At 34.5% G+C, this 22,856-nt stretch overlaps 1 protein-coding gene across 1 annotated transcript in view; it reads right to left on the minus strand.

Annotated features, from left to right (window-relative positions):
• CFAP299 (cilia and flagella associated protein 299) overlaps window positions 1-22,856 on the minus strand; it is a 449,964-nt gene that overhangs the window by 243,326 nt on the left and 183,782 nt on the right. The gene's annotated exons all lie outside the window — the stretch shown is intronic.

Genomic DNA, 22,856 nt, shown 5'->3' on the forward strand with positions numbered 1-22,856 from the left:
AATGACTCTTGGGAGGAGCAAGAATGATATAAAAATGGAAGAGCATTTTGTACAAGAAGAAAAAAAACCTGGAATATGAATGTGATAGAAAAATCATGCAGTAAGAAATGATGAATATGAGGAATTCTGAGAAACATGGAAAGATATGTATAGAATCTCATATACAGTAAAAGAAGTTGAATCAAGATAAGATATATGATGAATTTGATGAATACAAACAAAGAGATTTCTTAAGTGAAGTCAGACTGACTAAATGATGAAAAATGAAGTTCCTTCCCCATACCTCAGTGGAGAAGCAAAGATAACTAGAACAGCAAGTTGTATCCATCATCAGATTGGATAATTCAATTTATTTATTATAGATAACTCAATCTATAATAAAACGCCTTGTGCCATTAAGAGTCCAAACAGAAACATAGGCTGCCAAAGAAGGGAGGAGAGGTGGGGCATGGCTGCCAAATAATTGCCTTTGATATCAGTCTCTATAGATATGTCCACAAACTTTAATAATCAGAAAACAATCACCTCCTTATGTTCTGTCTCCTACTCCCAACACAATAAAATCCCTTAATTCTTTCTCCCCAAAATTAAGAGAAGAATAATCAACTGGAGCAAAGTAAGGGAGCTTAATCAAAATACAGGTTAACATCCTGTAAAATGGTGAGAAAGACCAAAAAACAAAAACAAACAAACAAAAAAAAAAACAAAACCCTGTGAAACGGTGTACAAAGATTGAAGATCCCAATGGTCCTATGATGATCAGAATAGTTAGTGTGGTTGATAGGGAAAGCTACAGATAGTATCTGCTATTACTTGCTAACATAAATCCCTCAGTACCAACTTAAAAATGTGATGAAATTGTGCTCCTTATGATCTAAGTCTATAACACTACACTAAAAGAAAAAATATGTGTTGAACAAGAAGCTCAACAAATAAAGCTGCTCCCAGAGGTACCTTCTTTGACTTTGACCTTTAGCAAGGGCAAATGAAAGCAATGACTGTATTAATCACAATTTCAGACTCCCCCGGGGCAGCCAAAGCAGACTCTCAGACTTCCAGAAGGTGCAGGCTCCTATTCTTTTTTTAATCTTTAAAAAAAAATTATTATTATAGCTTTTTATTTACAAAACATATGTATGGGTAATTTTTCAACATTGACCCTTGCAAAGCCTTCTGTTCCAACTTTTCCCCTCCTTTCCCACATCCTCTCCCCTAGATGGCAGATAGTTCAATACATGTTAAATATGTTAAAGTATATGTTAAATCCAATATATGTATACATATTTATACAGTTATCTTGCTGAACAGAGAAAATTGGATCTAGAAAGGAAGAAAAAAACCTGAAAGGAAAACAAAAAATGCAAGCAAACAATAACAAAAAGAGTGGAAATGCTATGTTGTGATGCACAGTCATTTTCCATAGTTCTCTCTCTGGGTGTTGCTGATTCTCTTCTTTACTGAACAATTGGAACAATTGGTTTGAATCATCTCATTGTTGAAGAGAGTCATGTCCATCAGAGTTGATCATTATAAAATCTTCTTGTTGCCATGTACAATGATCTCCTGGTTCTGCTCATTTCCCTTAGTATCAGTTCATGTAAGTCTCTCTAGGCCTCTCTGAAATCATCCTGTTGGTCATTTCTTGCAGAACAATAATATTCCATAACCTTCATATACCCCAATTTATTCAGCCATTATCCAACTGCTGGGCATACATTCCATTTCCAGTTTGTAACCACTACAAAAAGGGTTGGGGTGGCTCTTTTTTAAACACTAGCTCACACGATCCTGACTAGTATACTTTCCATGAATAATCAGCTGATAGACTCAGTTAATTAGCAATTTTACCTAAATAATATAGAAATAAAATTGCAAAGCATTTTCCCTCTCTCAAAAACCCCTCCAAAAAAACCCACTATAATAAAAAAGGGACATACTCTTCCACAAACATACATAAAGTCTGGGGGGTTAGAGTGGGAAGGGTGAGCATGAAGTTAATATAATGGTAGGGAGAGAGATGTGTAGGATGGAACCAATGCCATGAGTTTGTGACTCTGAAATTGCAGGAATTCTGTATCCTATTTCTCTCAGAGAGTTCTCACAAAGTTCTCCATGGAATTTTCACTCCACTGCTCTGCTGGGCTGGCTCCCTGAAGAAGCATCTCAGAGCAAAAGACCAGTCAGCCTTGCCCCTCCAAGGGAATGGGAGTGGTGTCTTGGCTGGATGAGCCAATTTACTGCTTGGCTGGGTCAAATTGGTCATTGGTGGCTACACCTGCTCCCTACCAAGCCAGGTTGTGGCTGGACTGGCCAGGTAGCTTGTTTTTCTCCTGGGTTGTGGCTGTCTCCAGCACAGAGAGGTCACCCTTCTCCTGAGCAATGGTGGCTAAGTTTGGTCAGAAAGATCGCTCAGTTCCTGGACTCTTCTCAGGTTCTGAACCCCCTGGACTCACTCTTGAATGGGCAGTTGTAGTTATTTTCCACTTTCTACTACTGGCTTTGCTAGGAGGTATAGCTGGAGTATTACAAAGCCTTCTCAGAGCAACTACCCTCAGCGTAGGATTGGCAGAAGCCCCTTCCTTTTGGCTCCCCACATCCATAGCTCAGAGACTATTTGTCACAGGAGTCTAGACACTCCTCTTTGATAATCTTTTCTGGCTCAAAAACCCTTTCCCTCAGAAAGGTACTCCACCTTTCCTTAGAGTGACCAATTCCAATTGTCAATTCCACCTCCCATATTCCTTTAGGGATATTATGTAGGTTAGTGTTTATAGGACAGTCTGTAGACTGGTACAGGATTATTCATATGCCATGGAGCTATTCAAGCCTCAGACCACCAACTAATGTGGGGGAATGTCTAGTTTGCATTAAATGCCTTCCTTTTCACATTTTAATATCTCTATCTTCCAGAACTTAGCTTTTGCTGAAGTCTCACAAATTTTACATAAAGAAAAAGGAAAACTGTCAAAAATCATTTCAGTCAAACAGTTTCTTAAGGTTTCTGATATTCATTATGAGATGATTCATATGGCATGGTCCTGATAAATATTTTCTAATTGGCAACCATTCCTGAGCACTCACACACAGCATTAAGAATTGGTTATTATCAAACTCAATGATTTTTTTTTAAATTTAGGTTTCACGTTATTTTTTAAAAAGCTGATAAAAAAGAAAGTTTGTTGTTATTGAAGCTATGTGTTCTTTGCTGAGGTGACTCTAATATTTCCCTTTCTTACACCAAAATGCTCCATGAGAGCAGAAATTGTCTTTTGCTGTATCTTTGTATCCCTAGTGTTTAATACAGGACCTGTAAACTAGTAGGCATTTAATAAATGCACATTGACTGAATGAGTGACTTCTATGTCTCCTCCAATCTTCTCTTTCTGCTCCATTCTTTTCTTTCTTATTCCATTGTTCCCTTAACTTTCATGTTCTCTCTACTTACTTCACACCATCAGAAGCTGTGTTGAGGCAATAATATCAGTTACACTCATTCATCTTGGATGCTTTGGTACTTACATGGATATGAGAATTTATCATAGATATCGTAGATACCTAGACCAAGATAAATTTGATTTCTCAGCTTGTGTGATTCTTGTCCATATTTCCCCATGAATCCTACACACACACACACACACACACACACACACACACACACACACAAACAAACAACAACAAAAAAGAACTAGGTATCTTCTTGTTTATCTGTTAGCACTGAGTTACTAGGTGCCACTTAAATTGAATACCTGCTGTCTTTTATTCTTATCCCATTATCTTTCTGACTACATATAAATTACATTGACTATAACATCCATAAAGTGGAAGAAAACTTAAATATAATAAAGTATTAATTAGGCTGATGAGGCTTAATATTTATTATTTCTCCTGTCATGTATAACTTTAATGGGGGTCAAGGCCTTTAAGTCTTAAGGAAAATTTATTTATGTGTTTAAGTTATTAATCATTAAATGAGAATTTTTTAAGCATCTAGTATGTGCCAGACACTTGGGATAGAAATACAAAAAGTTAAACAATTCCTATTATCAATGGCTTTACATTCTAATGTGAAAGGCAAGTACATATGTATATGTATGCAATGTATATACAACATAAAATTAATGCATCAGCATACCCACACAGAGAGTAGTTAAATATATAAAGTAGTTTGGGAGGGAGGGCACTAATAGATAAGATTAGGAAAATCTTTATGCAGAAAATGGTATTTGAACTGAGTCTTAAAGAAAGAAAAGAACTCTTTGAGAAGTATAGAGTACATTTCAGGTATGGAGAATGTCTGGTGTCCAAATAGATGGATGCATGATGGAGCATTGTGGGTGAGAACACCCAGAAGGTCCATATGGCTGAATCAGAGTGCCGTAGGCAGCACAGGATCTACTGAGGCTTTAAAGGTGGATATGATGGCTCAAATTGTGTAGAGCTTGAAAAGGTAAGAGATTAATGCACTATTTTAAGTCATCCTCATCCAGTGACAAAAAGAAAGAAAGAGAAAGAAAGAGGGAGGGAGGGAGGGAGGGAGAAAGGAAAGAAGGAAGAAAAGAAGGAAGGAAAGAAGGAAGGAAGGAAGGAAGGAAGGAAGGAAGGAAGGAAGGAAGGAAGGAAGGAAGGAAGGAAGGAAGGAAGGAAGGAAGGAAGGAAGGAAGGAAGGAAGGAAGGAAGGAAGGAAGGAAGGGAGGGAGGGAGGGAGGGAGGGAGGGAGGAAGGAAGGAAGGAAGGAAGGAAGGAAGGAAAAAAAGAAGGGGAGGCAAAAATATAAAAATAAATGTAAAATATTTATACAGAAAATAAAATTAAAAACTTGATTTGGGGGATTTTTTTGAGGATCTGGAAAGACATAATGTACGAGGTATTGAGCCAATTATTGAAAGAAATAGATATCAGTGAGACAAGTGTTTAATGGGGAGGGAAACTTTTCTATAACTCTTGAAATTATGGTAAGGGACAGTGGGCCTTGTCCCTCTGAAAACAGCCCTCAACATGGCTATCTTCCTGTCTATCAAATGCTTTCTGTGGCATCAATTCATCATGTAAAGATTTTCATCTAAACTACAATGTGATGATTACTTGATTTAAAATAACATCATCCATATTTTAACTTATAAATATATGAATTTAATGAACCAATTTTCTGATCAAAAGAAAATAATGCTTTGGAACACTGTGTGCCCTAATTTGCTCCTCACAGCATGAATATAAAAATACAGCTGCAACATTATATAACTTGTTATTTTATTTTATTTTTTTTGGCCAGGCTCGCCATCAAGTTCTATGGAGCAGATGAACAATTTTCATAAAATTCTAAAAGGAATCATTGGTATGACTCTTTTCTCTGAAGGCCAGCTGTATAATTTATTGCAATGTTTTGAACATCCTGACAGCTGATTTTTACAAGAGTCTCACTTATCAGACCATTAGTTAATTTTAGGAATTGAAATGATCTGTTGACAGAATCACTGTTTATTTCACTCATTTCCATTAAAATTTTTCATGCATAAACAATTTCTTCCTTTTCTCATTGCTTATTTGGAGGTAATCAGTCATAATATGAAACTCATTGTGTTTGTTAACTTTCAGCAGCCAGCTGTTGTTTTTTGTTCTTTAGATTCATGCATTTGAAGAAAGAAACACTGTTTTTCAGGATCAAAGGTCAAGTCTACTAACAAATGCAGATGGGAATAATTGTATTCGAAAAGTACATAACCAGAGAAATCTTAACTATTGTCTCAGTTTTGTACAGTGTACAGTATAGGATGGAGAAACCTCTTTTATATCAGGACAATTCTACCTTGTAGTTCCTGTATTTCCTACTTGTCTCTGCCTATCAGAAACTTCTACTTATTTTTCAGAAAGGCTTGGCTTCTCCTCCATTGGCTTCTAGGAAAATAAAGGGCATTTTAGCTCTTTCTGAGCGTGTGGTAGCTTATTAAGCTGTAAATAGAGAGGTGACTATTACAGAGAAGTTTGATACTTCAGATTCCTTTCAGAGGGAGCTGAAGGAGGTTTTATTGGTTCCTGGGGCTGAAGTGAGTCTAAAATGTCAATTTTAATTGCAAATTGAAAGATGATTTATTGTTTGCTGACATTACAAAATGTCAGAATTTGAGAATTAGAAGGGACCTTAGTGACAATCTCCTCTCAGTCATCCCTCTCCTTAGGACATTCATCAAGTGGTGATCAAGGTTTTGCTTGAAGATCCCTAATAATGGGATTCCTGATACTTCTTCAACTAATCCATTCCGCTGCAGGATGGCTCTAAGAATTAAAAATGTAAAAATAATTTCTAATGTCAAACCTAAATTTGTTTCTTTGCAACTTCCAAAACTTGTTACTGGTTCTGATCTCTAGGGCCAAACAATATGCTTAACTCTTCCTATACACGTCAGCCTTTCAAATACTTGAACATAATTAAAACATTCTCCTTGAATCTATTGTTATCCAGGCTAAACAGTCCTAAATAAGAGAGACACGGAGAGACAAAGAAAGAAATACAGAAGAGACAGAGACAGAGAAAAAAGAGACATAGAGATAGAGACAGGAAGAGAAATAAAAACAGAAACAGAAATGCAGAGATAACTGAGACAGACACAGATATATGGTCAGAGAGAGAGACAGAAAGACAGAAACAGACACAGAGAAAGATAGAGGCAGAGCTGGAAAAAGAGAGAAAGATACATAAAGAGACAGACAGGGAGAAAAAAGAGAGAAACAGAGACGGAGAGAAAAAGAGAGAGAGAGACAGAGAGAAAAAGAGAGAGAGAGACAGAGAGAAAAAGAGAGACAGAGATATAGAAACAGACAAACAGAAAGACAGAGAGAAGACAGCAACAAACAGAAAGTCAAAGAGAGAAACAGAACAGAGACATAGAGAAACAGAGAGAGATAGAAACAGATACACAGAGATAGACAAACACACAGAGATACAGAAGAGAGATAGATATACTGAGACAGACACAGACACAGGATCAGAGAGAGACGAAAAGACAGAAACAGACAGATACAGAGCTAGAGCCAGAAAAAGAATGACATGCAAAGAGATAGAGAGAGACAAAGACAAAGAGAGAGACAGAAAGAGAGAAAAGACAGAGACAGAGAGAAACAAATAAGAGAGAGAGAGATACAGAGAAACTAACAGACAGACATAGAGAAACAGAACAGAAATACAGAAAGACGACAGAAAGAGATAGAAACAGCTACACAGAGAGATAGAGACAGAGACAGAAAGAGAGATAAAGATTCATAGAGAGACAGAGACAAGAGACAGAGGCAGAGAAAGAGACAACCAAAGAAACAATCAGAAGCAGACAGGGAGAGATAGACACACACAAACACAGACACAAAGACAGACAAATAAGGAGAGAGAGAAAGAGAGAGAGACAAAGATAGATTCAGAGAGAGACAGAAAAATAGAAACAACGAGAGGCAGAGATATGGAAAAACAGAGAGACAGAAATTGAAACTGATAATTGATAGGAAGAAAGAGGCTGAGCAAGAACTTGCTCAAATTTAAAGAACAAAGGGTACCTAGCAAGATGAGGCACCAGGAGTACTTTTCTTCCTTTCTGGAGTCTTCATGAAGCTCCCCTTCCATGGAGCTCTCTGTGGTGTTCACTGGATCAGTGCCTTCCTAGAGTTCATGGCCAGCAGTCTCTCCATCCTGAGAGATCACACTCTGAAACTGGTTCTTCCTTTATCTAATCTTTTGTAGTTGTTTGTGTGTGTTGTGTTACTCAGCTCCCAAATGAAGACACTATCTTCTATTAGTCCAGAATTTCTAATTACATAAGCAATGGTGGGGGAGGAGGGAGGGAGGTGAGGATATTATAGCATTTCTTTTGGAACCAATTGCCCATCTGCTGCCCTCTGAAATAGTTATCCTTCCTTAAGGTGCTCCTAGGCCAGGAGTATTTCAAAGTACAGTAGTGAACTGCTTTTAAAAAAACATAACCCAACAGATGTGACTTGATCTTCTGAATCAATAATAAGATGTTTTCTATGTGACATCATCTGCCTATTATCCAATGTCTCCAATTCCTTTCAAATTAATTAAAGTCTTAATCCTATTTTTTTTTTGGTGTGGTCATAAAAAAATTAGCTAATTTATTCTGTTGTTTGAATGATTGAGTTAATCTGGCTTGGTGATTGCCCCCAAATCAGAAATCATCTGAGTCACTATATCCTGCCTTGCTATTCAAATCTGTTTCATTAAGGAAGGAGATCATTCAAAGCTAAATACACTTTTATCCTTGCTGATATCCTTTTTAAAAATGTTAAATAGGCCCCCTTTGCTCATTGTTCAGTGATGTATGAGTTTCTCATTCCATCCCAAAATGGACCCTTAAACCAACCAGGTACTGGCCTCAGGCCACCCCTAACATTCTCATCTCAATATTTCTCTATACTTTCCTCCATTTATTCCCCCAAAGAAGGCATACTTTTCTTCTCTACCTGTGACTTTTATTTCCATTCTTTTTGGACTACAGTCCCCACTAGTATCTTGATCAGTCATCTCCTCTGTCTTGTATCTTCAATTTGCTTGTTACACATCTACATCTCTCTATTATTGAAAAATAAAGTAAAATAAAATAATAGGAACAGATTTCTCATCCATGTCATCCTTCTTCAAGTTACTAACCTATATTTTGCATTCTGCTTCTTGACAGATTTCTAGAATGAATATACATTCAGTGCACACCCTGCCTCATCATCTGCTTATTGAAACCTTATAGTGTGATACCTGTACTCACCATTCAACTGATACTGCTCTGAATATGGTCATATTCATAATATTGATTATGACCTATTTTTAATTCATTATGTTGGTACCTTAAGGACACAATTCTGATGATATCATTCTTTTATTGAAAATTTTTCAATGGCTCCAAGCTGCCTTAGGGACAAAATATATCCTTCCTCAGTTTGTTATTTAAAACCGTCCAAACATTTATCACATGCCTAATATGTTAGCCAAATGGAATATTCCTTGCTGTCAAGGAACTTACATTCCATTGAGGAGACAACATGTATATATTTGTGTGTGTTCACATATACAGAATAAATAAAACTAATACTTGTAGAGATCATGAAAGTCTTCATATAAAAAACTTGAGATGATTATTAAAAAGAAGAGATGACAAGGGGAGGAGAGTGAGCATTCTTGACATGGAATACTTCCATCTCAAAATCACTGTTCTGGGGAATGGAGTGTTACATTTGAAGAATAGAAAGAAGGCTAATTTGTCTGGACTGTTGAGTGACAGATGGGGAGTGATATGTTATAAATGAGCCTGCAAACATAGATTGGAGCCAGATTGGGAAGGGATTGTAAAGTCAAAAGCAGTAGTTTATATTTTATTCTCAATAGGGAGTCATGAGGGTTTATTGAGTAAAGGAAAGATATGGTCAGACCTTCATTTAAGTAATATCACTATGATAACCATGTGAAGTAAATACAGACAAGAGTAGGATGTGATTTTCAATAATGAGGTGATTCAGGCCAATTCTAATGGACTTGTGATGCAGAGAGCCGTCTTCATCCAACAAGGGGATTGTAGAGATTGAATATGGATCATAACAAAGTATTTTCACCATTTTATTGTGGTTTGCTTGATTTTTGGTTGGTTTCTTGTGTTTTTTTTTTCCTTTTCGATCTGATTTTTCTTGTGTAGTATAATAAATGCAGAAACATGTATGGAAGAATTATATATGTCTGACACATATTGGATTGCTTGCTGTCTAGGGGAAGAAGTGGGGGAAGGGAGGGAGAAATATCTGGAATTCCACACAGTGTTTAGCAATGGTGAATGTTGAAGGCTATCTTTACATATATTTTGAAAATAAAAAGTTATTATTTAAAAACAAAAAGAAAAAAATAAACTATAATCTAATAAGCCTTATAGATAAACCCCTTTTTTTTGGCATTGAAGATATCACCCTAAGGAAAATATGGGCATTTCCACTGGGGCTTAATGAGGTTTTGGGAACAATTTTTCTCACCTGAGACACTTCTGGGCCCACTGACATGTAAGGATGATTGACCAAGTCAAAGCATTTGAGATGATTTGTTACTGTGACTTTTGTAGATGAATATGATATTTAGATTTGGTTCTTTAAAAGGGGAGCAAGAGATCAAAGAGTTGACAGAAATGACACATGAGCATGGACAGAGATCAGCAGTGAGACAAAAGGTTTGGGGGTCGGAAGAATGATAGCACAAAGAGAAAAGCAAGGGATTTAAATCAATACTGACATAAGGATGGCAAATGCTGGAAAACAGCTACAGAAAAATCTGGGGTCATTTTAGACTTGTGATGGTTCAAAAGCACACACTGATGTGAAAAAGATTTTGCTCTTTGCAAATAAAACAATAAAATTACACATACGCATAAAGAACTATGAGATTGTCCAGAAGGCCCTTGGCAGAGTCAATCCTGCTTTTCCTGGGTAAGGGGAAACAGGAAACCTCCAGTGCTTCCCCCAAACCTCACCCTTTTGGAGGTAGCAGTCTTCAATCTGGTAGGATATGCATGTGATGAGAAGGCAGTTTTTCTGATGAAGCTGAACTATTCAGGGCAGATTACAAGTAGATCATCTTATAAAATAGTGTTGCTTAAGATAACACAGAGAATTCATATCACTAAAGAGTTATGCTTTCCCTGGTGTCTTCACTTCATTGATGCAGATGGGAAAGAGGGAAGAGGAGAGAAAATTGTTAGTCACTGATAATGTAAGAAGACTGATTTGCTAGGAGAAAACCAAGGGCAGATTAAATCCAGAGTATCCCGAGGTAAATTCCTCACAATATTGAGTAATTCTTCTCTTCAACTAGTGGTCCCCAAAGCATAAGAATGAATAGAGAAGGGATAAGTGCAGGAGGCAGAAAAAATGGTCAAGAATATGGGTCAGGGAAAAATTTGTAGAAAAAGGTAGCAAATTAGTGATCTTAGACTTTTAGGAATGGATGAGTCCTCATCTTGGACACCTTGAATGCCAGGCCAGAGGCATTGACAACTTTATTGAACTCATCCTGGGAAGGTTCTCCTCACCATCTGTGATCTCTCCTGATTACAATTGTCATTCCAAGCTTTTCTCTTTGCCAGAACAATGCATGAATTTCTTTGATATTGTTCTTGCTTTCTGTTGGCTCTGGGTTTCCAGTTTGGAAGTAGCTCAGATTCCCCTGGCAAGATCATGGACACAAATGCTTATTTGACCTGTTGAAATTCCTACTTAAGTATCACTTCTGCCACCTATCAATGACAAGACTCCTGAAATCTCTCATATGTTGAGCCTGGAACACAGATTGTGCCTTAATCTTCTTTGCATTAGGTAATATCAGATAATAATGACTTCCCTTGTTAAGATATCTTAGTATAAATTGAACTTTGTATAAAAAAGAGACCAAGAGAAATTGTTGCACATTGAATATATTCTAATTCTAAATTAATGTTATTTATTATTTCTACAACAGTTCACAAATTTTAAAACTTCAATTATAGGAATATAAAATATATGTACATATCCATATACAAAATTATTAGTATCCATATATACAAGTATATGTACATATATGGAACAGAATTTAAGTATATATGCTATATATATATATATATATATATATATACATATATATATATAAATTTACATAAGCACTATGCATTTGTGTATATACGTATGTATATATATATGTGTATATATACACATATATATGGATGTACATAACACACATACACATATTGCTTCAAGAGAAATGATTTCATATTGCATACATCTAGCCTGAAGTAATCTACTTATAAACTGATAGATTTTAATAGTCAAATTATATATGTGTATATTTGTAGAAATATATATTAATTCTGTTCCATTAATATGGTATACATGTCCGTATATATGAAAGAGACTATATATTTGTACAGAAACACACTTATTATTCCCCTTCCTTTTTACAACTTTGAAACATTTATAAACTTTTCGTTATATTCTACTTTAGTAAAATGGGCTCAAAATTTATTTATCTAAATCACTCTGAGATGAGAACTGACACATTGAAACTAAGAGAGCAGCCCAACCATCTCCCTGCCACAAGGTTTCAGACTCACACTAGGGCTGGGACTGCTTACTTTTAAAATCTTGGATGTAAGCCTCGATATTTGACTAAGGCTGTCCTCATAAGTGGAGATAATGATTATTGGATGCTTTGTGCCTGAATGAGATTTGCATGAAGTTGGTGAAACCTTGAGAGAAGAGAGTTCTTTTCAGTTCCCACTTCAAGAAGTGATATATTGTTCTAGGCTCTTTTCAGGGAGAGAACCCTAAAGGGAAAGAAAGATTTTGGGAGGAGCTAGAACCTCAAACATATCTCTTTTTCTAGTCTTCTGCATAACAGACATTGAGGAATTTCCTTAGAAGAGTTGGCATTTTCTCTTGGTTGAGGTGAGATAAAATATCTCATTCCAAATGGCAGAGTTCATTCATTCTGTGTATTATAAAACATATTCCGATTTGTAGAATTTTCATGATTTCCGTTTGCTTTTAACTTGGATAAATGGGTTTATTCACTATTCAATATTTGTGATGGTCTTTGTATAACTGAAATTCGATGGGAAGGCAGTCAGACTTTTAAATATAGTAAATAGATATAGGACTTTCTTTCTCCATTAAAGGATCATGAACTTAAACACATCTTTTCACTGAGTCTAGCAATATTTAAGCAAGCTGGTAGATAGAATGCTTGTCCTGTATCCACTCTTTGAGGAGAGCAGAGAAACCAGTCACCTGGCCTCAATTTTATGCTTCCCTGCAGGGGGGAAACAAAGTTTCTTGTGGAGAGCAGAAGGTGAGATACATATTCACTGCTCCCTTCCTGCTGCAATTAGATACACCCAAGTATACAAACACATAGCCTATGTGGGCAAAGCCCATGTCATGCTACTTTAAAGCAAGACGTAGAAGGGGCAGGTAAGGAATATAATCAAGGATGTTGGCAGGGAGCCTTAGAAGGAAAAGGGAGGCCACAATTTTTTAGAACTCCCAAGACCATGCTTTAGGAAAGTAGAGGCAATCCTGAGGTCAGGGCAACTTATCACTTGGGAAGGAAGGATATTGCTCTAGAATCAGAGCAGCTCAGATGCTTTATAGAAAAGGAAGGAGTCCTACTCAGGTAGGGTTTTTTAAATTAATAAATATATACACTTTTATTGAGCATACTTAATGGTTTGCTTTCTCTAATTTGGTCATTGTTAAATTGTGAATATTTGCATATATGAACATGCATCTTGAACTCAGAGTTTTATTTACCTCTGGGGTTATAGATGTGGATGCACTATCCAGCCCCAAAATTGAAAGTTTTTAAACATAGAACATTCATATTTGGAGAAGGATCTAGAAAAGGATAAAGACATGATTAAGGGGATAATGAACAGGAGAAATAGATGAAGCTAAGAAATGGACAATCTGTTGAACAGAGAAAGTCTAGGTCAGAAAACCCTTCCTCCTCTAAACCTCCTCCTTAAACATTTAGTTGGCTTTGAGGATGTAAATATTGCATGTTCAAATATATTTGTGAGCCTGTCTATAGCTCATGTTAAAAAAAAACAAAAATATTACAATTCTACTATAGATTTTTATACAAGAAGTGTAAATTCACTTGGTGCAATTACCTGGTTAAGATGTGTTTGATGTGCTGTATTCTTAACTTCATTTTTTGCTTTGTAAAGTAGTAAACTATTAATAGTCCTTGTAATTTTGTCATCTGAAAAACCAATATCCTGAAGCTGCTCATTAACCTAGATCTTTGCCAATGTGGCATAATTTGTTGTTATTCATGGAACTGTGGTTTTATACTTTTGGGAACTCCAGATAAGGAAACTTATTCTACCAAAACAGATTAAAACCTGCTTTTAAATTTATGAACTTAGAAAGTTGCCTGGGGTACTGAAAGGTGAAGTGACTTACCTAGAATCATACACATACCAGGCATTTAGTTTGAAACTGATCTTCCTGATTCTGAAGAGTGCTTGTTAACTATTATGACAACCTGTCCCTCCTGTATTACTATAATAGGGGGAAAAAGCTTGATTTCATTACTGTTCGGTAGTTTCATTTGGTTCTCTATTAAACAGCTGATTCTCTCTCTCTTTTATTTTATTTTATTTAGGAGACACAAAGTCTTCACTGATGACAGAGCATACTAATTTCATTTGTCCAGGTACCTAACAAATATGACATCTAGAAAGATGCTTTTCACAGAGTAAAGATTTTTAAAAATTGTTGAATTTATAAACAAACCAAATATTGATCTCTACTGGGAACAAGGTTCTTTACTCAATAATTGAATTATCTTTTACTATGTGAGTAGAGAAATTCTCTGATTTTCTGGGTAGATCTTTGTAAATGAAACAAGGATATAGAATTTACAGAAGTTTCTAAGAGTTTTCATATTAGGTGATTTAATTACATTTTTAACATAAGATTAATTGTATTTTCATATCAGAAATAAGACATATAGTTACATGAATAATAAAAACTATCGTTATTATGTATGTAATTCTCTATATATACATTTTTTAGGATTTTTGAATTAAAATGTAGATATGAAATGGAAGGTAGTTAACATGAGTGGATGTTTTTTGTCCCCCAAAGTTTAACTTAGTGAAGCAGTGACATTTTCCCTCATGAAAGGTGCAAAAAACTGAAACTATGAATCTTACACTATATCACAAAACTAATTCCAGGAAATACAAAGTTTAGGGTTTTTTTTTTTTAATGTTCTTCCTTTTAATAGAAAGGGGATTTGATATACATTTCATTTTCCAAACACAGACATGTTTGTTTGAAATTAAAACATGATCTTTATGTCATACAATTTCCATAGGGGTTTATTGATTGTACAAACATGGGTTCAGTTAAAAGGGAAATAAAAATTTTCACAATACTTTCTTTTTCTTGAAAGGCTGCATTTTTATAGAAGTTTGAAAATAGCAAAGAGGGGAAAGATCATGTCAACACAATGTTTTGGGTCATATACAACACAATCTTCTGTTTCATTGAGATTTCAACACAGGAAATGGGTATATTAGGAACTGCCTCATTCACAGATTTTTCAGACTCAGATACAGTGCTTTCTTTGAGTGATGGTGAAGGAATGAGCTGTAACCAGTGCTTTTATACTAGCTCAATAATACACATTTCAAAGTCAAAATGACCCAGCCTAATAACTGTTTGCATAGTCAATATTCTGTGGGAAAATAAGTGTCAATAGGTTCCACATTACCAATTTTGAATAGCATCATGTCTGAATTTCTATTCTCATATATTTCTGGACAGGAAAAGCATTTTCCTATTCCTTTTTCCTAATCCCTACTCTCACCTCTAATCAGTAAAGCAAAAAATTATTAGTTTATGGCCATTTCAATAATTGTATAAGAAATACAACAGTAGCATAATTCTGGCTAGGCAACTGAAAAATTTGTTTATAGACTTTTTGATATTCAAATTGTTATATTATAAAATCAAATGATCAAGAGAATGCTTTCTAGTGAAGTTGTATCCCCAAATCAACATGGACAATCTTGCTACTTTTAGAAAATTTTAGAATCAGAAATAACCTTGAATTAGGCCTCTAAATCTTTTCTAATTGGATTAGCAAAGTGAATCTTATCTTAACTCTAAAGTGGTGGTTTCCATCTAGTGGTTTGTTAATACCTGGGAGTTCTAGATAATGGTCTGAAAGGTTTAAACTCAAAATTCTTAAATGCTGACCCGTTAGATTTTTAACAAGGAATGCAGAGTTGGTTCAATATAAGGAATAATAAAAATATAATAAATCATGATAGTAATTTCAATAATTAAGGTAAGTAGCTCACTGGAGTTCCCACTAGGCTGGAGAAGGAAATGGCAAATTATTCCAGAATTTTTTTGCCAAGAAAACTCCAAATGGGCTCACAAAGAGTCAGATGACAAAAACATGTAAGATATATGAGAAACTGATTTAAAGTTAAAAAGATTAAGAATTATTCCAAATACAAAAATGGTCAAAAGATAATGTCAATTTTCAAAGGGAGCAATCTAAGCTATCAATAAGCATAAAAATAGTCTAGGTTACTAATTAGAGAAATAGAAATTAAAAAACTTTTAGGTTCTCTCTCATATTATCAGGCTGGCAAAGAACGACAATCAAAAATATTGGAAGGCTGGGGAAAACAGATAAACTTCACTTTTAGTCGTTCTATGAACCCAGAATATTGACTATGCTAAATATTATATATCTGGTACATTTGGGTTTGGAAATATGTATTCTTGAGGCTAATATAAAAATTCTAAAAACAAATAGGCATATTATTTTGTCAATTTTTTTTGGTATTTATTTATTTGTGTTCTTTTAATTTGTTGTGAATTCTGTTTTTTTGATTGTGGTATCAAATTAACTAACAACTTAATTATTTTTATAACGTTTTAAAATTTTTTCTTTACCAAATCAGTGTTTTCTGTCTTCATTTTTGTCTCTTTTTTCTCTTATTTCAGTGTAAAACAATTAATAGACCTTGAAAACCAGGAAGGCATTAGTTCAAATCCTGAATTTTACAGACTGTATGGCTAGAAGAATCACAACCTCTCATGATCTAGAAAATATTATAAAACTGTAACTTGCAGAGAAGTTATCTATATGTATGATAGAAGGAGTTTCCTCATTTGGTTATTTCATAGAATAGAATTAATTAATATGCTCTATATAATATAATAGTCTCTACTGACTATTCATTAACTTACAGAATTAATGTTTCTCTGTCTGTCTGCCTTTCTCTTTCTCAACTGGAAGTTCCAAAACAGTTTAAAAGAGTCTCAGTGACAGACTTTTGATGAAACTGAATGGGAACAGAAAGGAATATACTTTTTCTCAGCAGTATAAGGCACATACACTAAAATTGACCATATTTGAGGATAAAAATTTCTCAATTAAATGTAGGAAGGCAGAAATATTAAATGTATGCTTTTTTGATAGTTTAATATCTCACATTATATATAAAGACAAGGTCAAAATGGTACATGATTTACACTATTGATTAGAGAATGCAAATCAAGACAACTTTAAGGTACCATTTCACATCTCTCAGATTGGCTAAGATGGTAAGAAGAGATAATGATAAATGTTGGAGGGGATGTGGGAAAACTAAGACATTAAGACATTGTTGCTGGAGTTGTGAACTGATCCAACCATGCTAGAGAGAATTTTAGAGCTATTTTTGAAGGACTATCAAACTATGTGCACCTTTTGATCTTGCAATGTCTCTATTGGATCTATATCAAAAATAAATCATAAAAATGGGGAAAGGATTCACATGTAAAAAAATAGCAGCTCGTTTTGTTGTGTTAAGGAACTGGAAATCGAATGTATGCCCATCAGTTGGAGAATGAGTGAATAAGTTATGGTTTATGAAGTTATGGAGTATTATTGTTCTATTAAAAACTATCAGTGAGATGCTTTCAGAAACATTGTACACAATAACAAGAAGATTATAAAATGATCAATTTTAATAGATGTGGATTTTTTCAACAATGTAGTGATTCAGGTCAATTCTAATAGACTTGTGATGTAGAGAGCCATCTGTACCCAGAGTGAGGACTATGGGAATTGAATGTGTATTGCAACATAGCATTTTCACCTTTGTTGTTGATGTTTGTTTGTTTGTTTTTTTCTTTCTCATTTTTTTTCCTTCTGATTTTTCTTGTGCAGCATGATAATGTGGTACTATGTTTAGAAGAACTGGATTACTTGCAGTCTAAATAAGAGAGGAGATGGAGAGGGAAGGAGGAAGGAGAAAAATTTGGAACATAAGGTTTTGCAAGGGTGAATGTTGAAAATTATCTTTGCATATATTTTTGAAAAATTAAAACTATTATAAAAATAAAAAAATAAAAATTGGGCAACTGACAAAAATGGTATATGATTTAGACATAAAGGGTAATACCAAAAGTCAATTGGATGAGCACTCCACCTGTCAGATATATGGAGAAGGAAAGAATTCATGACCAAACAAGAGATAAAAGAACATTATGAAATATGTAAAATATAAAATAGCTTCATTGTATTAAGTTTAAAAGGTCTTGCAGAAACAAAACCAATGCAACTGAGATTAGAAAGAAAGCAGAAAGTTGGGAACAATCTTTTCAGCAAGTGTCTATGATAAAGACCTCATTTCTCAAATATATAGAGAACTGAGTTAAACTCATAAGAAGGCACAGGGCTTTCTCCAATTAACAAATGATTAAAAGATGTGAACATGTAGTTTTCAGATGAAGAAATCAAAGCTATCTATAAGTATATGATGAAGTTATCTAAATCACTTTTGATCAGAGAAATACAAATAAAAATAAATCTGAGGTACCACCTCATACCTATCAAATTGGCTAATATGATAAAATGGGAAAATGATAAATGTTGGAAAGGATATGGGACAATCAAGACACAACTGTACTATTGTTGGAGTTGTGAACTGATCCAACCATTCTGAAGAGCAATTTGGAACCATGCCCAAAGGGCAACCAAAGTGTGCATACCCTTTTGTCCACCACTACCACTATGAGCTCTGTACCCAAAAGACATCATTAAAAAGGGAAAAAAATACTTCCCACGTACAAAAATTTTTATAGCAGTCCTTTTCATGGTGGCAAAATATTAGAAATTGGGAGGCTGCTCATCAATTGGTAAATGACTCAACAAACTATGGTATATGAATGTAATGGAATACTGTTGTGCAATAAGAAATGATAAACAGATAGATTTCAGAAAAAACTTGGAAAGATGTGTAGGAGCTGATGCAAAGTGAAATGAGTAGAACCAGGCAGATATTATACATGATATGAGCCACATTTTGTATTGATCATCTGTGAATTACTCAGCTCTTCTCAGCACCACAATGATCCAAGACGTAACTCCACATACATAACTCCAAAAAGAAAATGCTATCCACATCCAGATAAAGAACTGATGGACTCTGAAAGCACATCAAAGCATATTTTTTTCACTTCATTCTTTTTGTGGTATGTTTTCTCTCCTTTTTATCTGTTTCTTCTTTCACAACTGTGAGCAGTATGAAAATATGTTTTATAGAATAGCACATATATTACCTATATCAAATTGCCTACCTTTTTAGGAAGAGGGGAGGGGAAGGACAGAGAAAATTTTGGGATTCAAAAATCTTATACAAATGAATGCTAAAATATGTCTTTATGTGTAATTGAAAAAATAAAATAGCATCAAAATTTTTAAATTCTTTTTTGTTTTATTTATTTAATAATTTCCCCCAGTTACATTCAATTTTTTAAAAATTATATTTGTTTTTAAATTTTTTGAGTTCTAGATTCTCTTCCTTTTCCTCACCTACAATTAAGAAACATTTATGACACTGATGCATTGTTGGTGGAGTTGTGAAAGAATCCAACCATTCTGGAGAGCAATCTGGAATTATGCCCAAAAAGTTATCAAAATGTGCATACCCTTTGACCCAGCCATACTACTACTGGGCTTATACCCCAAGGAACTACTAGAGAAGGGAAAGGGTCCTGTATGTGCCAAAATGTTTGTGGCAGCCCTTTTCATAGTGGCTAGAAGCTGGAAGATGAATGGATGTCCATTAATTGGAGAATGGTTGGGTAAACTATGGTATATGAATGTTATGGAATATTATTGTTCTATAAGAAATGACCAACAGGAGAAATACAGAGAGGCTTGGAGAGACTTACATCAACTGATGCTGAGTGAAATGAGCAGAACCAGAAGATCATTATACACTTCAACAATGATACTGTACGAGGATGTATGCTGATGGAAGTGGATTTCTTCAACATAGAGAAGAGCTAATCCAATTCCAATTGATTAATGATGGACAGAACCAGCTACATCCAGAAAAGGAACACTGGGAAATGAATGTAAACTGTTATTTTTACCTTCTGAATCCAATTCTTCCTGTGCAACAAAAAATTCGGTTCTACACACATATATTGTATCTAAATTATACTGTAATATATTTAACATATATAAGACTGCTTGCCATCTGGGGGAGGGGGTTGGGGGAGGAAGGGAAAAAATCTGAATAGAAGTAAGTGCAAGGGATAATGTTGTAAAAAATTACCCATGCATATGTACTGTCAAAAAATGTAATAATTATAAAATAAAATAAAAAATTAAAAAAAAAAAAAAAAAAAGAAACATTTATATAGTCATGCAAAACATTTCCATAAAAGTAAAGTTGTGAAGAAAACCAGATCTCTCACCCTAATGAAAATAAAAAGCCTCAAGAAAAATTAAGTTTAAAAAAGGGAGAAAGATAGAGATAAAGAGAAAATGCTTCAATCTGTATGATGACACCAGTTTCTTCTCTGGGTATGGATAAGGTTTTTCAGCATAGTAGTCATGGATGATTGTATTAATGAGAATAGCAAAGTCAATCATAGCTGGTCATCTCAGAACATTGCTATCACTTTGTATACAAGTACATTGCACTTTGCTTGAGTTCATGGAGGACTTTCTAGGGTTTTTTTCCCCCTAAGAACATCTTGCTCATCATTTCCCATAGAACAATAATATTCCATCATAAGCACATACCACAGTTTATTAAGCCCAATTGATGGGCATCCTCTCAATTTTTGTTTGTTTGGTTTTTTTTGCCCTGGAAAGAATTAATATAAATATATTTTGTCAAAATAAATATTTTTAAAAAGAAAAAGGAGTCTCAAAACCATATGACAATAATATTTCTTGGAGACCAAATCAATTTTCAGACTGTAGTAATCCTCAAAAGAAAATTAAGCAAAACTTTAAAGAAATATAAAACTCTTCAAAATTGAGGATTCTAACTAGTATATTTTGAATTTTTTAATATTTCAAATGTTTGGTGATGTGGGAATTTCTTCAATATGGCAAAGCATACTTTCTCTTCTCTGACAGTATCTGTGGTCATAACCAACCTAAGGATGAGATTTTTAGGAATTTGTCTGATTATCAGACAACTGACAAGTAGTCATATTTAATCCCTTATAGTAATCTGTCAAGGTTTCTTTTGGTTTTGATTTTCCTCCTAAGTAACTCTATCAGATAAGAATGAGTAATTTGTTAAAAACTTTTAAGCTTTGATAGCTTAAAAACTATATTGAGATTTTTTGGGATATCCTATTGAAGAAAAGTTATTAACAAGATACTGAAGGCCAAAATGAATAGTTAAATGGTAAGCAAGAGAGTACCAACGGAGATCAAGTTCAGGTTTAGAACTACATAATGAAAAAATAATTGGGTGGATGTGACTGGTGAACTATTGATGATGGTCTCTGGAAATGGTGGAATACTGATAAGGTGCTATTAAAGATGAACAAAGGTTTTAATATTGTTTTGAATTTCAGAAAGGATGAAGGCTTTTTCTGACGCCATTTTCAGATCAGTAAATTTCTTTTTTTTCTCAAAGATATTTCTAGAGCATATTTCTAAAGGAATGAGTTCTATGTACTGCCAAAAGGCAGCAATGATCAATAAGACTTAGTATAGATTCATAAAGGACAGGCAATGCAAAATCAGCCCATTTTGTTTTTGAGAAGTTTATTAAACTAGAGAGACAGTATGATGTGGAGTATAAATTCACCAAGATCTGTCTCAAAATCCTGTATCTGAAACTTGTTAGTTATCTGACCATCTATAAATCAACCTTTTAGAGCCCCCAAAGAACTCTATGAGACTTTAAGTTCAAATAGAGTACCTGTTGCATTAATGAGAGAATTTCCAACTTGGGAGTTTCCTGTACCTATGGATTCATAGGTTCTGGTAGAAAAACAGTAATAGCAAACCTAATTTTGGTGGATTAGGGCATAAGAAAACCACATTATACATGGATTCCACAATGACATTGGACAGTCTCTCATGATATGATAATGAATACAATACAGCTGAAATATAGACATGGACAAATATATATACATGAATAAAAAGGAGAGTTATACAGGGCTCTTAATCCATTATTGTTCTTATCATATGACTAATTGCTCTCTTTTTTAAAATTACATTATTTATATCATAGGGGCTCATCCTATGGAGTACACTTATGACCCCTTTTAGTTAAGCTACATATGTTCTATTCCCTGGATTAAAAAATGTGTATCATCAAATGATCCCTTGGTCTCTATATCTGAGGGCTGGGTATAATAAAGAACATGGAAGGAGCTGTATATCTAAGATGATTAGCACTAGAGCCAGAAAAATCTGTCTACTTTGTGGGTTATAAAAAAAAAAGGAAGGAGAAACAGTTTCTAATTTCTTTTAAAGCATTATCTTCTTAAGAACATGGTTTTTGCCAGCTTTGCAACTTGGACTTGTAGTGAGATAAGGGGATGCAATATAACTCTACCCTCTCACAGCAACAATAGTGATAGCAAGAAGCCATGGAGAAAAGGCTCAAAACCTAAAGCCAACTTTCTCTTCCTCTAAGTGACTAAGATTTAAATGCTTATTTTTACTTATTTATATAATTGAAAGGGGGGGGCTGCCAAGAGAGAAGAGAATGTGGAAGCTTAGGAACTGGGAAAATCTTTCTATAGTACCTAGACACAATAAGAATCTCCTCTAAAGGAAATTGCACTCCGACTGTGATACTGGGATATCCTCTGACTTTGATCTTGCTGTACAATGAGAAAAATTCAAACTCTCTCCTTACAAGATTATTTCTTGGTAAAAAAAAAATCATCAGTAAAATGTATTATATATCCAACAGTATCCTGCAAAATATATTCTTTTGGAATATTGTTAACAGCATAGAAAAGTATCACATTTCCCATTTGACTCCACTAAGAAGACTACTTCA

This window comes from Sminthopsis crassicaudata, chromosome 6 (assembly GCF_048593235.1).
Source record: "Sminthopsis crassicaudata isolate SCR6 chromosome 6, ASM4859323v1, whole genome shotgun sequence".
Classification (NCBI taxonomy): Eukaryota; Metazoa; Chordata; class Mammalia; order Dasyuromorphia; family Dasyuridae; genus Sminthopsis; species Sminthopsis crassicaudata.